We start from the raw sequence: 17368 nt of genomic DNA, 5'->3' as shown, positions 1-17368 counted from the left end.
ACTGATTATTTGAACCTTCAGGTCATTTTGTACTGTGAAGGATTGTTTTTGTCTTTCTGACTTATCGCCCCAAATATATTTTAAGCCCTTTGAAGGCAGAAAGCTTCTGGCACGCAGCACCATGGCAGGCAGAGAGCAAGTTCTCAAAGGTTTCAAGAAAGTCTGTTGATTTCAAATGGATATTACTATTAGTTATCAATATATACAATTACTCACATGCTCCAATGAAGCGTTTCCAAACAGGTTGTGGTGGAAATTATACCAAAGAGTGGCTAAGAACATATTGCTGTCTTGTTCATAAAGTTATGGAAAATGAGCTGGGTTTTGTCCCGTGTGGGGAGGTAGAATGCCTCACTAGTTCTTACTGGAATACAGTGCCTCCCTCCACCTCCACCTGCTACCAGGACCTCCTACCGCCACCACCTTGTCCTGTAGGGTAATAAAATGTCACACGCATTGTCCTCATTTTATATATTTGTTTACGTATATATATATTTATGTATTTGGAATAGATATGTGTTATATATACTTTCAATTATATACACACATACAATTGTTATGTCTTCCTAATAAACTGATACTTTAATCATTATGAAGTCAACTTCATCTGATGTTACTGCTACTCAGTCTTATTATGATTACGATTTGCATGGTAGGTCTGTTCCCATTCTTTTACTTTACTTTTACTTTCTATCTATCTATCTATCTATCTATCTATCTATCTATCTATCTATCATCTATCTATCTATCTATCATCTATCTATCATCTTTTAAAGTTAGCTCTACACCCAATGTGGGGCTTGAACTCACGACCCTGAGATCAAGAGTCATATGCTCTACCAACTGAGCCAGCCAGTGCCCCATGTCTTGATATTTTCTGTGCATCTCTTGTAGACACTATGTATTTAGGTCTTGCTCTTTCATCTATTGACACAATCTCTGCCTTTTAATTGGAATGTTTAGTTTATTAGTATTTAATACAATTATTATTTTGGTTGGATTTAGGTCTATTGTTTTTCTATTTGTTTTCGATTGGTCTCATCTACTTCTTGTTCCTCTGCTTCTCCTTTCCTTCATTCTTTTGAGTTAATTGAACATTTCATTTATTTATTTATTTTTAAAAGATTTTATTTATTTATTTGAGAGAGAGAGAGAGTACAAGCAGGGAGAGGGGTAAAGGGACAAGCAGACTCCTCGCTGAGCACGGAGTCCATTGGGCTCAATCCCAGGACCCTGAGATCATGACCTGAGCCAAAGCTGGATGCAACTGACTGAGCCACCCAGGCACCCCGAGTTAATTGAACATTTTAGAAGTTTATTTTAATAGACAAATTAAAATTGTCTATTGACAATTGACTTTTTAGTTATGCCTCTTTGAATTAGCTTTTGGTGGTTATTCTAAGGATCAAAATGCATAATTTTAACTTTCATTGTCTACTTTTATACCGCGTCACATAAAATATAAAAACTTTATACCTGGCGGGTCCCTTTACCTCATCTCTTCTTTATGATACAGTTGTCATGTATCTATACACATTACACATGTCCCTATATACCCATTTATGAGTTTATGAAATTATATATACACCATTTATGAAATTCAATTGGAAGATATCTTATGTTTACTATTTTTCATGCTTTTCATACCTCTTTGAAAATCCAAGTTGTTATAGCTTTTTCATTATCCTAAAGAACTTACACTATAGTATTTCTTATAGTTCAGATCTGCAGGTGAAGAATTATCTTAGTTTTTCTTTGTCTGGAAATGTCTTTATTTCACTAAATACATTTATTTCCTTCATTCTTGAAGAATATTTTTTACTGGATATAGAATCCATAGTTGGCAGTTGTTTTTTTTTTACACTTATAAAAGGTATTATTCTACTGTCTTCTGTCCTCCATTGATTGTTTCTGGCGAGAAGTCAGTGAAAATTGACATTGATGCTCTCCTTTATAAGATGTTGTTCTGCTAGCTGCTTGAAAGATTTTCTGTTTGTCTTTGGTTTTTAGTACTTTGACTATGGTGTGCCTAGATGTGATTTTCTTTGTATACATCATATTTGGGAATTTGCTGATTTTTTTTGAAATTTATAAGTTATTGTCTTTCACTGAACTTGGGAAACCTTCAGTCATTATTTCTTCAACCATTTATTTTCTGGCCCATTCTCATTCGTCTTTCCTTCTGGGACTCTAATTACTCATATTAGACCTTTTGATATTATGCCACAAGTCACTGAAGCTCTGTTCATTTTTTTTTTCCCAAAATTTTCCTCTTTTTAAAAAAAATTGGATAATTTCTACTGATCCATTTTCAAGTTCACTGACTCAATATTCTCTTTTGTCTAATATGCCAAGTACATCCAAAGAATTTTTTAGTCAAATATTGGGTATTTTAGTTCTAAGATTTCTTAGTTATTTTTTAGTTTCTTTTTTTCTGCTAAGATCTCCTCTTTGTTCATTTATTATGAGTATATTTTTTTATGCCTTTCAGCATAGTTATAATAGATGCTTTCAAACCCATTTCTGCTCATTCTAACATCTCTGTCCTTTCAGGGTTGTTGTTCATTGATTACTTTTTTTTTTTTTTAGAAAAGTGTCGCATCTTTCTGATTCTTTATATATCATGTAATTTTAGGTTATATGGCAGCCATTATAATAATGCATTAGAGAAAGTCTGGAATCTCATATATTCCTCCAAAGAGATAGATTTTTGTTGTCTTCGTTGTTGTTAAGCTAGTAACTTGGCTGGCCTCAAAACTCCAAAAATCTGTAACCCTTGTAGTGAGCAGAGGCTGAAATCTGTGCTCAGTTCTTTTAGCCATGGGTTCTTTGGAGTTTACCCCACATTTGCATAGTTTAAGGGTCAGTCAGAGATTTGCGGAAAATTTCAATGCAGAATTTGGGTCTCCCCTTTCTAGATGCCTTCTTTCTGGAACTATCCGTCCCCTCTTCATTTTCCAGCTACAGAGTGTGCATCACACTATTAAAACTGTCAGCTTCTGTCTGAGTTGCAGGTATCCTGTGGGTCAGGAGTAGGAGCTTGAAAAAAAAGTCTTGGAATAGGCAGGAACTCCCCAAGTGCCTTTGCCTTCTTCCAAGTATTGGCTCTTCTACTTTCTTTTCTTTTCTTTTCTTTTTTTTTTTTTTAAAGATTTTATTTATTTGACAGAGAGAGGGAACACAAGCAGAGGGAATGTGAGAGGGAGAAGCAGGCTTCCCGCTGAGCAGGGAGCCCGATGTGGGGCTCGATCCCAGGACCCTGGGATCATGACCTGAGCTGAAGGCAGATGCCCAACGACTGAGCCACCTAGGCGCCCTCCCCAGAACCTTTAAATTAGGTATAATTATTATCCTCATTATGCAAATGCATTAGTGAGACCTAAAGAGATCAAGTGATTTTTCTCTCAGTCACACAGTTGAATGAGTGTGGAAGAAGGACTAAAATCTGGATCTGCCTGACTTTAAGGCCTCTTTTCTTATAAGCATAAAGTAGTTATAGGTTTTACCTCTCCTTCCCTGAAGACAAAACGTGGTAATATAATTCATTCTCATATAAATACGTAAATACTTACCTTTCTGATTCCCTTGTCTCCTGCCTCAATAAGGAGAATATCTAGGTCCCTTGGCCCCTGCAGTGCTGGGAACCCCAAAGGCAGGGAATCCCCGTAGTTGTAGAAGACATGTTTTCATCTGAAAGTCAAGGATTTTGACTGTAGACCTCATTGTTGCCAACGTCCTGGTGTGATGCTGGGCAAGTCACTGTGCCTTTCTTTACTTCCTCATCAGTAAGTTGGGATAAACTCTGAGATCTTTCCCAAAGCTGTTAACAGCCTAATTCTAAGGTTTGTTTTTGGTGGCCAGGAGCTAGAAAGAAGCCTCTTGCCCAAATCTTGCTGGTGAACCATGAATTTAATAGTATCCAGAGTAAGTGTCATTGATATCTTTACGCCCCAGATATCTTCCAAAAACTAAATGCAAATAAGAAAACCAGGATTTTAACATGGTGCTCTTCATTCTCTCACTCCAGCTAAAGCCACTCTGCCCGATCAGTGCTGTTGGCCTATCCGTCATTACTTAGGGGTACCTTGATCTAGCTAGGCCACCTTTTGCTTCTAGGGCTCTAATTCCTACAGAGGGACCAAGCTCAAAAGTACAATAGGCATCTCTCTTGGTGGCTTGTGCTCTGGGGTTGGGTGGTTAAACTTTCCCACCCACAGAAAGAATCTACCTGCTTAACCTGTTCAGGGTGGGAGGAAAAGATTGTTTACATTTTTAATTCCCTTGTGGGACTCAGTTTCCATGCCTGCCTTTCAGTCACTATGCTCAACCCTAGACTCACATCACAGTCGGTTGGATGTGGGACCTGTTCTCTGAGGAATTCATCAGTCTACAAGTTTTTATTATCAAATAAATTGAAGAATTAAAGTCCTGACTAAAATGCCTTCTTAGCACCAGAATCTTGTCAGTTTCTGGAATCTCCAAGGTCTGCCTCTCTCCTCCCTCAACCCTACCTGGCTCTTTTTTTCTTATTTTTTTTTTAAAGATTTTATTTATTTATTTGAGAGAGAGAGAGAGCACAAGAGCGGGATGAGGGGCAGAGGGGGGAGCAGACTCCCCGCTGAGCAGGGAGCCCAACGCAAGACTTGATCCCAGGACTCTGGGATCATGACCCAAGCCAAAGGCAGACGCTTAACCAACTGAACCACCCAGGCCCCCCCCCCCCCATTTTCTCCCCCTATTTTTAATAATCATGCTGGAAAAAGCATCCTGTTTGGGGGGGGGAAGTGGTGTAGAAAGAGTATATGGTGCAGACTCATAGTGTTGGAGCTGTTTTTTTTGAGAATGGCAGTTTGGGACACAGCCAGGAGAGGCCTTCACATTCTTCATCTTCCTAGAAATGGCTCTAGTAGGAGGTTAGGAGCATAAACTGTACTGTCTTTTTGACTCACTGTGTAACTTTGGGAAAATAATTGAACCTTTCTATGGGCCATTCGAATGATAGACGCCAAGCTGTTGCCTCTCGTAACTTCGTGTCAGCAAAGACCCTTGAAATATTAGAAGAAGTTTGGAAAAATAAAGTGACCTTACGAAGGTGACGTTTCTGGTCACTGATAAAACTATAATGGTATTTAAATGGAGCTTTCTGACTTGTCATAAACTTATGTCCTCAATGTACTCGGAGACTGAACTCTCCAGTTCATTCTGGGGATATCTACATCAGATGTTGACATTTTACCATCTACGTGCCAAAGATGGAAAGGGCAGACTTTCACTCCTGGGGGGCCAGATGTCACCACTTTTGCTTACAACTTCTATTTGCCTTCTTCACACTTCTGTTGCTTCCAAGAGCTGAGCCACATTTGCTAACTTGGACCTGGTTGGGGGTAGAGTCAGCAAAGAATAAGGAAAGCCCTCATCTTGGCAAAACTTTTGAGAAGTTTCCACTTCTCTATCTAAAAGGTGACAATTCATGCCTTAGAACGAAGATTTAAGTTTCCCAGGACTGTGGCAGTAATCACTGATGGATAGTTAAATGCTGTTAAATTCTCACAGCAAGAGTTTCCCCAGAATGGCAACAGGTAGCTGGATGTCATTTAACTGCTCTGGGTCATTTTCTCATCTGTAAGGTCAGGCAATGGGAGTCACAGGTGGTCCAAGGTTCTGTCTTGTGTTTACGGTCTGCGTTTGTCTTTTTACTATTATTATGTCCAATGATCATTACCAAAGCCGGCGTTGCCTAAAATTATTCATTTTATTACTTTTTTTTCCTAAACAAAGTAATCTCCAAGCTCCTCTCCTACATCCTCTCACACTTTACAAAGTACTAAGATTAGTAAAAGCCCATGACCTTTATCTTGTTCCAGCTCAGCAAGAGAGAGGAGGATTTCACCGTCTTAAGGAAATATTTCAGGTCTCAACATTGACTTGAGTTTTCCTCGATACATTATTTTGGGAGAGTTTTAGTTCATAGTTAACACTATTTTCTCTATGCTAAAGACCCACCCAAATATTCTAGCCCTAACTTCTCAGCAAAGTTCTATTGTTATCTTTACAGCTACTCAGGGGAAGTTTTCACTTGGGAAGAACATCTCATCTTAAGTCAATCAACAGGTATTTTTTGAGCAACTATTATATACCTAACATTATGAGCAATCTGCAAGAAGCATTAGACATCAGCCCATCTCTCAAGGACCATAAGTTGAAACTGGGGCGAAAAAAACCCTAGTACATTCAGTTGGGAATCACTTGTTGAGGGTCTATTTGTGTGGGACACCATAAAGCCTGAGGGGTAGTGTGGCCAGTCCAGAAACTGTCCTTTTATACATGTTGTATTGGAGTAATTATTAATATCAATCCTGCTGACCTTTAAGAGTGTCCTAGTTTGGGGCGCCTGGGTGGCTCAGACGGTTGAGCATCTGCCTTCGGCTCAGGTCATGATCCCAGGGTCCTGGGATCGAGTCCCACATTGGGCTCCCTGCTCCTTGGGAGCCTGCTTCTCCCTCTGCTTCTCTCTCTCTCTCTTTCTGTCTCTCATGAATAAATAAATAAACTTTAAAAAAAAAAAAAAAGAGTGTCCTAGTTTGGATGATAATTTATAAGGTTACCTTAATGAGGGGGGAAGGACAGAGCCGTGATATCCTCATCCATGGGAATCAAGTCAACAGAGAAAATTACCATAGCAGCTAAGGACCATGTTGATTAGTGCTTTGTTAACACGGCCATAGACATCGTCACACCCTGGGTATTCTTCAGTTCTGATGAGGCAATTCCTTTCGTTAGCTGAGATATTTGTATGGGCTATGTTGTGTTGTTGGCTAAATCTAATACAAAGGGTTATTTCCTCCAGGTTAAAATTCTGACCAGCATCTATGTCTCTGAGATGGAATTAACCTATTGCTGAGATATGTCAGGTCTCTCATTTATGGGAAAGAGATCAAGAAGAAGCCTTAAAGAATGGGCAACAAGTAAACGCTAGTAGCCTGTGCAGTTCACATCAAGAAAAGGGGCCTGGGGTCTCACTGGCTTAGCTCAACAACTATGCCTGAGTGTCTCTACAAGCCAAGGACTGGGCCTTTAGTCAACAGGGCAGAAGGAATTTTATGAGCAATGCCCAGAGGTAGGAAGGAGCGTGGGTTATGTGGGGACCACCAAGCAACTTGGCATTGGTGGACAGTGAGTCAGTGAGTGGCAGTGGATCTGGCTAATGGAGGCTATGGAGGGAGGCGGCAGCCAGATGATGGAGAACCCACATCAAGAAGCGTAGTGTTTTTTTCAAGTTTCCAAATGAAACTGGACCTCGGATATAGCTCCGTCCCTAGGGCCCTGACTTCCCTAGCTGTCACCACATGTCCAGCAACATGATCTCTTCTTCAGGGTTCCCGCTGATCTCTGAAAACCCTCTCTGTCCTCTCCAGGGCTCTGTTTCACATGCATGCTGCACGCACATGCTGTAGCCCTTGGCAGGACTGATGAAACACTTTCTGCAGATCCAGGACAAACAATGCTAGCAAGGAGGGAACACCCAGCCCTGGGCAGACATCCCCATGTTTGGTGTCACCTCCAGATGCGACAGATGAACTAGCGCAGCAAGGACAATTGATTCACTGGGTCAGAGTAGTGGTGGTGTTTATGTTCTTCCCGAGTGCATGGCAGTTGCTGACAATGCTGGGCACTGAAGATCCCGCTGGTTCCTCTGATCATTCCTCCCACCGGTGGACTTGGATGGCCCCAAAGGCCATGTGACCAGCTTGGTGTGCCACCCCCAAGCTGCTGGATCCTGAAGTTCCTGCACCTCTGAACTGCAGTGGGCAAATCAGGTGATCTTATTTACCCTGGCAATGTACGTTCTTGGCAACAGAAGCAGAACAGTATGGGTTGGTGTATAAATACAAGAAAATAAAAAAAAAAAAGAAAAAAAGGCTCATACCATTTTGGAAGGAGCAAGTAGAACCCACCAAAAAGGCAAAATGTATAACTAGCATGAAGAACTGTGAGAGGGACATGCCAACAAGGATTTTGTTCAAATAAGACAATTATTAAGAAGTAGATGACCAAAGGAGCACTTGAGCGGCTCAGTTGGTTAAGTGTCTGGCTCTTGATTTCGGTTCAGGTCATGATCTTGGGGTTGTGAGATCAAGCCCCATGTTGAGCCCCACATCCGCACTCAGCAGGCAGTCTGCTTGAGATTCTCCCTCTCCCTCTGCCCTTCCCCCCTGCTCGCACACTCTCTCTCTCTCTCAAATAAATAAATAAATCTTAAAAAAAAAGGAAATAGATGGCCAAGAACTTTTATTTTTTATTTTTTTTAAAGATTTTATTTATTTATTTGAGATAGCACGAGCATGCAGGGCGAGGGGCAGAGGGAGAGGGAGAAGCAGGCTCCCCACTGAGTGGGGAGCCCGATGTGGGGCTCCATCCCAGGACCCCGGGATCATGACCTGAGCCGAAGACAGATACTTAACCGACTGAACCACCCAGAGGCCCCTCAGCCACGAACTTTTAAAAAGAAGGGCAGATGCTCGTTTTTCGGTTTGCTAGACATAAACTCTAAGCATGATATCTTCAAGCGACATCTCTTTTAGGTACAAGGTAGGTTTTTTTCAAGTTGGGTGAAACATTTTCCCTTCACTAATTCATTTAAACATGCTTCTTCGATTGGTATTTTTCCTTCTCCACGACAAGTGTCTAACCAGTGCTCATTTGGTGAAGAATCAATGATGAACTAAGGGAGTGTGGAGAAGCATTTCCCTCCTTTGAGGATTATGGGGATGCCAAGAGATGGAACCCAGAATAAGTCCATGAGGTTCCTGGGCTGATCCTCGTGGCCCACGCCGGCTCAGGCCGGTGCTGATCACTTCGTCCAAAACGCCTTGACGAGTAAGCCCTGAACTGGACACCTAAGATCATACAAATATGATTATTTTTACCTCTGACTCTCTCACAGGAGACAACTCCAATTTCGCCACCTCCTTTATGAAGTTTCAATCCGTGTTTCACTGTTGTTTATACCAGTGCTGCTCTAAGTGTCTGTCCCTGGTGACAGTGGGGGGGCTTGGTGGAGAATGTAAATCAATGGCCTCCTTCCTTCAAGGAGCAAGCCAGGCTTGCACAGACCCACCAGGGGACGCGCCGCGTGCGTGGGGAGGCGGCTGACATACGACTCCATCTCCTCCTCCTGATGGAGAATGGGAGCTTTGCCGACTCGCGTCTGTCTGCAGACTGATATACACGTTACTGTCACTCATGTCCTCGTCACAATTTATAGTCGTTAAGCTGGCTTCACTTAAAAACAGTGACTTTGGGACCAATTTCAAACTTGCAGAAAAGCTGCAGGAATGGAACAAAGAACTCTACACCTTTCACCCAAGCCCCCTTTCACCCATGATGTGCTTGCTAGCGGAGGCCAAGTCTGGATCACGTGATCTAGTCTCTCTCATCCTGGAATGGGTTTCAGGTCCTTGACCTCTATGACCCTTCACGTGGGTTTGCCCCGTGCTTCCTTATGGCTAGCCCCACGTTATGCGCTTTGAGTAGGACTGTCACAAAAGTGATACTGTGTTCCTATTGCTCCCTAGCAGGTGGCCCCTGCTGTCACCTTGTCCCATTAACTTTGTGTCCCAGCAGTCACTTTGATCACTTGATTAAGATAGTGTCTGCCCCGTTTCTCCACTGTCAAGTTACTTTTTTCTTTTATAATTAATAAGTACCAAGTAAATATCCATTACTCATTCGACTTTCACTTACTTGCATTAGCATCCATTGAGGTTCCTTGCCTGAGTTTATTATCACTATGATGTTTGCCAACTGGGACCATTTCTAATTGTATCATTCCTTACATATTTATTAGTTGGCACTCTATTGCAAGGAGGAACTTTCTCATCTCCCATTCTTAAGTTTCGTTCGTTTGCTTATAAACGAGTTATTCTTCAAAGGGTTATAATGCATTATTATCGCTAATTATTTTGATGTTCAAATTGACCTAGATTTTGACACCAGAAGCCCTTGAGCCCGGCTTCTGTGTCCTTTTGACTCGTGCCCATCATTCTCGAGCACTTTCTCTACAACAAGCTGCTCCTGGCCTACCTTGTAGTTTCCCTGCCCCAGCTCTGGACCCGCGAGTTCTCTAAGAGACCTTGATTCCTTTTCATGAAGGGTGATATTGAGAAGCCAAGATCGGGGTGCTGAGTGTGCCCTTTGTTCCTGGAGTGTTGCTTCTCACAGGCCCTCTCAGTGGACAGAGCTCAGAAGTGCATGTACTTTTATACACACACACGTACCCATATATGTATGTATGCACACACACGTACCTTTTCATCTGTTCTTCCTTCTGTTTCTCTGCTCCCACTATCCTTAGCAGGTTCACTTGCTCAATTCCCTGTATGCCACCATTCCCCCAACTGTAGGAGGCTGCCTCTCTGCCATGCTCTGACACTGTCCTTGTAAATGTTGTCATTACTAGCTGTCACCAGCTGCCCCTGCCACCTCATTCCAAGACTATCCTGGCCCAGGCCCTGTTATCCCCTGCTTGCACCTGCCCAATGACTGCTGGAAGTAAATTAGAAAGAAGAGGAAGAAAGTCCGATTTGTGTTTCTTAATGAGAAGAAGAAGTAGCAAAGGCTAAATTGCAATGATCTGCCATAGTTACTTCTTGGTTTGAGGATGCACCGCGAAACAGCCCATCTACCGATACGGTAGGACTACTGACATCAAGGGGTCTTCTGTGTCTCTAAGTCTACACGAGGACTATAATTATCGCCAGGAGTGTGGGAGTGGGGTGTGCTTGTGCATTCTGCAGTGCCTTTTGACCTCGGCCATAGTGGCAGGAATAGGGCTGTCAGCACTGGTTTTTACGTTGCTAAATCAGCAGAATGCTTGTCAACTGGTCTAGACATGCATCATGCCTAATGAAAGAAGAACAAAAACAAACAATTGATTTTTCAGTGGTTCTCACCAAGAGGTTATACTATTCATCCTCAAGGCGGTATTGACTTCTGTTGAAATGAGCCCCGGAAAAATAAATGTGTTCCTATAGTCAGGATGACGGTTACTTAATGATGAACTCACATTTCCCGTCACTTGGGCAATAAGTATTTGCTAGCCCTTCCAAGCTGATTGTAAGCTCCCTGAGGGCAAGGGGCAGGATGGCACACTTAGGCAATCACCCACAGTGACTTGCAATTAGTGGCCCATTAGTAGCTGGTGGCTCAAGTTTTTTTTTCCTTCAGCTAGACCATTGCCATAACATTGAGTTAGGACTCATGTCTATTTTTCTATAGTCTACTGGTCACCTCCATCGTTTACATTTTAGATAGGACTGGAATCTGTAAAGTACTAAACTGGTTAAAAGAGTCAGAGACAGAAATAAAGCCCTTTTCTATTTCACCTCCCCTCCCTCCCTGCCTCTGATACATAGGCTAATAGAACTGATGCAAGAATGACCTAGGTGGGCAAATGGCCCGGCTGTGGATTGTGCTACTTCAAGTTCAGAGCCGAGTAGCAGGACATCCAGGCTCGGGACTGTAGTCAGGGCCCTGGTAGGAGGCTGGCTTCTGCCAGAAACCCTGATCAACTTTCAGCAACTCTCCGAATCTCTCCAGCCTCATGCGTGGCTGTCAGATTGGGGGTTGGACGCCATGATCTCTTAGTCTGTGGTTCTCGAGTTTTTTTACTCGGTCCTTATGAAATATTATGATTCATGGCCACATCCTGAACCACAGCACAAAGATGGCAAAGCGACAAGGAAAACAGAGAGTGAAAGTATAGTCCATGATAACACCAGAAAGACCTCTCTCTGGATACTAAGCTCCAAACCTCACTTTCTCAGGGTGTGTGTGTGTGTGTGTGTGCGTGCAATTACAGGAAGAACAGCACAAAGCCCCTTACATAACAGCTACTGCTAAAGGTTGTTCTAGAATTTGTACGAAAAAACAAGCCTTAGAATCGCTAAAACAGTTGTGAAAAAGAATAAAGTGGGAAGAATCACTCTTCGGACATCAGGTCTTACTATAAAGCTGCAGTAGTCAAGGCTGTGTGGTAATGGCAGAGGGATAGACACATACCCCGATGGAACAGAGTAGAGACCCACACAAATAGGCCCAGCTGCTTTTCGACAAAGGTACAAAAGCAATTCCACGGAAGGAGGACAGCCTTTTCAACGAGTGGTGTTGAAGCAGGTGGGTTTCTATAGACAAAAGGAAAGAGCCTGCACCTAAGCCTCTCACCTTATAAAAATTGAACTCAAAATGAATCATATATTTAAATTTAAAATGCAGGGACTCCTGGGTGGCTCAGTAGGGTAAGCGTCTGCCTTCAGTTCAGGTCATGGTCCCAGGGTCCTGGGATCAAGTCCGGCATGGGGCTCCCTGCTCAGCGGGGAGTCTGCTTCTCCCTCTGCCTCTGCCCCTCCCCCTGCTTGTGCTCTCTCTCTTTCTGACAAATAAATAAATAAATAAATCTTAAAAAAAATAAATTTAAAGTGCAAAACTAAGACTTTTAGAAGAGAACATAGGGGAAAACTCTTTGGGATCTTGGGCTAGGCAAAGAATTCTTAGACTTGACCAAATAAAAACATCCCATAAAGGGAAACAATGGTAAATTGATAAAAAGTAAAATTTTTTTGCTCCGAGAAAGCCCATGTGAAGACGATGCAAAGGGAAGCTAAAGATTAAGAGAAAATACGTTCAAACTACATCGGACAAAGGGTTGGTATCTAGAATATCTAATGAGTTCTCAAAACTCAACGGTTAAAGAACAAAAAAATCTCCAAACAATCCAATTAGAAAATGGGCAAAAGACATGAATGGCTTTTTCACCACGGAAGGTATATAGATAGCAACCAAACCGTCTATGAAAGAGTATTCAGCTTAATCTGCCATTAGGTCAATGCAGATTAAAAGCACAATGAGATAGCACTATACACCTCTCAAAATGGCTAAAATAAAAAATTGTGACACCCCCTAAAGCTGGTGAGGATGCGAAGAAATTGCGTCCATGGCGGGTGGTGTTGTAAAATGGTACAGCCCCTCTGGAAAACAGTTTGGCAGTTTATTACAAAACTAAACATGGCTCTACCACATGACCCTGCAATATTACTCTTGGGCATTGGCCACAGATAAATGGAAACTTACGTTCACGTAAAAACCTGTAAGTGAACGTTCATAACAGTTTTATTTGTAATCGTCCTAAACTAGAAGCAACTCAAGTGCTCTTCAAGATAGTAATTGCTAAGCAAACTGGAATGTCTATACCATGGAATATACTCAGCAATAAAAAGGAAAAAATTGATACATGAAACGACTTGGATGGATCTTCTGGGAAGTATGCTGGGTGGAAAAAGCCAATCCCCAAAGGTTACATACCATATGATTCCATTTATATAACATTCTCAAAAGTACAAAATTATACATGAGGGACACCAGATTCGTGGTTACCAGGGGTCAAGGCCCAGGGTGGAATGGTGGTAGGGGAGGGGAGGAGGGGCAGAGGGAGCGAGGCAGTGTGCCTATAAAAGGACAACATGGGAGGCCTTTGTCATGTCTTGACCACATCAGTGTCAGCATCCTGATTGTGACGTTGTATTATACTTTCACCAGATGTTACCATTGGGGAAATCTTGGTAAACAGTACCCTGGTTCTCATTATTTCTTAAAATTGCATGCAAATCTACAATTATCTCAAAATAACAAGTTTGATTTTTTTAAAGATTTAAAAAAAATTTATATATTTGACAGAGGGAGAGAGAGAGAGAGAGCACAAGCAGGGGGAGCAGCAGAGGGAGAGGGAGAAGCAGACACCCTGCTAAGCAGAGAGCCTGACGTAGGGCTCGATCCCAGGACCCTGGGGATCATGACCTGAGCTGAAGGCAGACACTTAACTGACTGAACCACGCAGGCACCCCATAAGTTTAATTTTTTTAAAAAAGGAAACCTGAGTGCTGTCTGTCTGGGCTTAGTTTTCTTTTCTTTTTTTTTTTTTTAAAGATTTATTTATTTATTTTTGCGTGACAGCATGAGCGGGAGGGGCAGTGGGAGAGGGAGAGAGAGAATCCACAAGCAGACTCTGACCCTGAGATCACGACCTGAGCTGAAACCAAGAGTCAGCTGCTTAACCCCTGGGCCACCCAGGTGCCCCTGGGCTTAGTCTGGTGCAAGTAAATGGAGTGAAAACATGTGCAGTTCAGGAGAAGAAAAGGCTAACATGACCACCAGAGATTGTATATAGCTTGGTGACAATGATCTTTTTCTTTCTATATTCCCCGAAGCACTTGGCCCCAACTGCCACCTTGCCCATAGAAGCACTCGGTAGTTTTGTTTTGTGTATTACTGTTAGTATGGAATAGAAGTTGCCTTGTCCGGAAGTTCGATTTTTGTATGTAAATGCGAGACACTTAGGAACGGTAATAGGCAACTGCAATGCGGTCCTTGTGAATAAGCCAATGATTTTTTTGTGAAAGAGGATAATAATTATCTTCGATAATAGAACCAAAACATAACCAAGTCCTTTTGCATCATATGGGGTTAAACTGTGTTTCGCTCCCATAGAAGTTTTGCTTTGTTTTGTTTGTCAGCTTGCTTTTGTTTTATTTTACAGGATATCCTTGAACTACATTCACTAGTGTAGGAGGCAGGAGACTTGTAACTTCTGCGCTCTAAGGAAAAGGTTCTCACCCGTTTCTGGGTCCCAGGCCTCTTAGGAAGTGCCTCAGGAGTCCAGGGAGGCGGAAATGGGTGTGGTCCCCTGCTTCCTGCAATTTCCACCTTGGCCAGCACCTTTTCTACTTATCTCACTAATTAGGTTCACATCAGATTTAGTTTAGGAGCAGATTCCAACGCTTCGTAAAAATGTGAAAACCACCAGCTATTCCTGTCTGAGGTGGCCTGTCCCCTGTATCTCTACACTCCCTGTCTGGGGAGACAGCAGGGACGCCGAGAAGGAGTGAGAGACGCTGGGAAGGAGGACAAATGCCTTGTGCCACTCTTCCTTTCCTACTCTAGCTCCTGCAGGCCGTGGGGCTCATTCGGTGCTGCCCTTAGTCCTGGCTAGAACAGAGCACGCCTGGCCTGAAGGCCTGGGGCAGAAACTACCCTTTTGAGAGCAGAAAAATGAACCGGTGTGAAAGGGATTTTTGGAAAGAAAATGATTTGTCTTTGATTTTTCTTTTCAGCGTGTGTGTGTGTGTGTGTAATGATAATGCATGAGTAATACAAGGCATGAGGATTCAAGGTGGTGAGGTGATTGATCAGCTGACGGCAAAGCTACCGGAGACCGGAGAATTCAGATGAACAGATGCTGGATTGCATGAGCAAATGTGCAAAACAGTGTGCAAACAGGATTTACGAAAATATCTGGGGGAATGTGTCAGTGTTTGTTTCGATAGGTAATTGATTAATGGCAAATGACGAATAACATAATTTTTGATAAAACGGTGTGATAATAAGATCCGTGAAATGTCACCTAGCTAGTTCCACATTCAGATGGGACCAAGGTGTCTACCAAAGGACAATTAACTAGGTGGCCCTGGGGGTGGGCCCAGCAGTAGTGAGTGATTTCTCTTTCTCATCAACTGTCACAGCGCACGTTGTGATGTGTGGTGTTCCTACTTTCTCAGAAAGCTTCACCTCCCCTTTGGTGGTGGAGTTCCCTTTGGGTATACTGGGGCTTCATAACAACCTCCCCAAGTCCCCACAGCACGAACATTAGGGTTTCCTCGGCATTGCAGACCTTCCTTCAGTTCTAGCTGACAGTGAAGGCCAGGAGGAGGCGGCGACAGATTTAAAAGGAAGAGCATGTATGTCTGCATCACAGAGATGGCCAGCAGGAAGGGAGAGGAATTCCCACCTCCTTGATTTCCTGTGCTTCTTAAGGCCTCTTGAGCTCGCTGGCCCAGAGAAAGATGAGCTGAGACTGTGTAGTTGGCCAAGTTCCCAGGAGCCCGTCAGGGTTACTTTGTGAGGCCTGAGGCCTGGGGCCTGCAGTACGGCTAGATTCAGCCTCTGTCCCAGTAAACAGTTTCTCAGGGAGCTCTGCCATGCTCTATTGGGTGGGGACAAGGAGGAGGGGAAAGAGGTGGCAGGACTTATGTCCAAACCATTAATAACCCCTTTCCTCTTCGAATTGACTGGAGTTTCCAGAGGGTCTTTGGCCATCCGCACTACAATTAGGAAACAGAAAACCTAACCAACATAAACACATCTAAACCACAGACGAAATCACCACTCTGTTATAACTCATCCAAAAAAAAGAAGGACTATCCAGCCAGAACTGATCCCAGCCCATGACCATCCTGGGCTCTCTGGGCGCCCCAAAGGTCTGAGAGGATCCCACAGGCCCAGGATGGGGGAGCACGGGCAGGGCTCACTCAGCAGGGTTTGCTCGGGCTGCTCGTAGCTCATATGGAGTGCTCCGTGGTAATTCATAGCACCCTTGCTCCTTCTTGAAAGCATTCCCATTTGGACCATCAACTATAGGGTCTCTAAATGAACCAGCTGATGAGTTGACTCTGGATCTCCACTGAGGGTCTGCGAGTCTGCTCTGAAGTCTCTCTTCCTAGACAACTTTTCAACCACGGACAGCGGGCTGCGGCCAACAGTTCAAGTCTAGCCCTTGGCCCGATTTTATATTTTTGTACAGCCCACAGCTAAGAACAGTTTTTACATGTTTAAAGGTTTTTTTTGTTTTGTTTTGTTTTCAGAAGAATATGTGACAGAGGCTGTAGGTGGCCCGCAAAGCCTAAAATAGTTACTATCTGGCCCTTTTTAGACAAAGGTTGCCAACCCCTGACCTAATCATCCGATCTTGCATTTTGGGGTGGAGGGCCGGGATCCCAGATCATTATTAATGTTTTTGACCCCAGAGGAAAATGAGCATTATACATCCTCATCTTACCATTGTCAAATTCAAGTCCAGCCGAGGGCCCAAGGTTATGGAGGGACGTCCGTGTTTGTAAGATGAATGACGCCGACTAAACATGTCATCTACCGGAGAATCCCTCGCGGACACAGATCTCTGCTGAGATTCCCTCTCCATCTCCTCACCAAGGGCTCTTCATGGGGAAGGGAGAGGGAGGATTAGAGCCTTCCTGCGCCATGACAAAGGCCTTCCCTTCTGGTGGAAGATGACGCCGAGGCCACGAGTCCTGCCTAGGGGCTGGAATGCCTCTGTAGCCACAGGCCCCTTTGGTGGTTTCCTGCCACCCATCACATCCAGCTGGGCCCTTGGATACCCAGATCACGTACTGTTTGCATTTATGGTTTCACGTGGCCTGTGGGCCTCACAGATGCTGAGGAAGCCTTTGGGAGGGATGTGCCATTTGCATCTAAAAACGAGTGTGTTGGGGCGTCTGGGTGGCTGCCTTTGGCTCAGCTCACG

This window comes from Phoca vitulina, unplaced genomic scaffold (genome assembly GCF_004348235.1).
Source record: "Phoca vitulina isolate PV1807 unplaced genomic scaffold, GSC_HSeal_1.0 scaffold15, whole genome shotgun sequence".
Taxonomy (NCBI): Eukaryota; Metazoa; Chordata; class Mammalia; order Carnivora; family Phocidae; genus Phoca; species Phoca vitulina.
The sequence above is the reverse complement of the archived record's forward strand: the minus strand, read 5'-3'. Positions refer to the sequence as shown.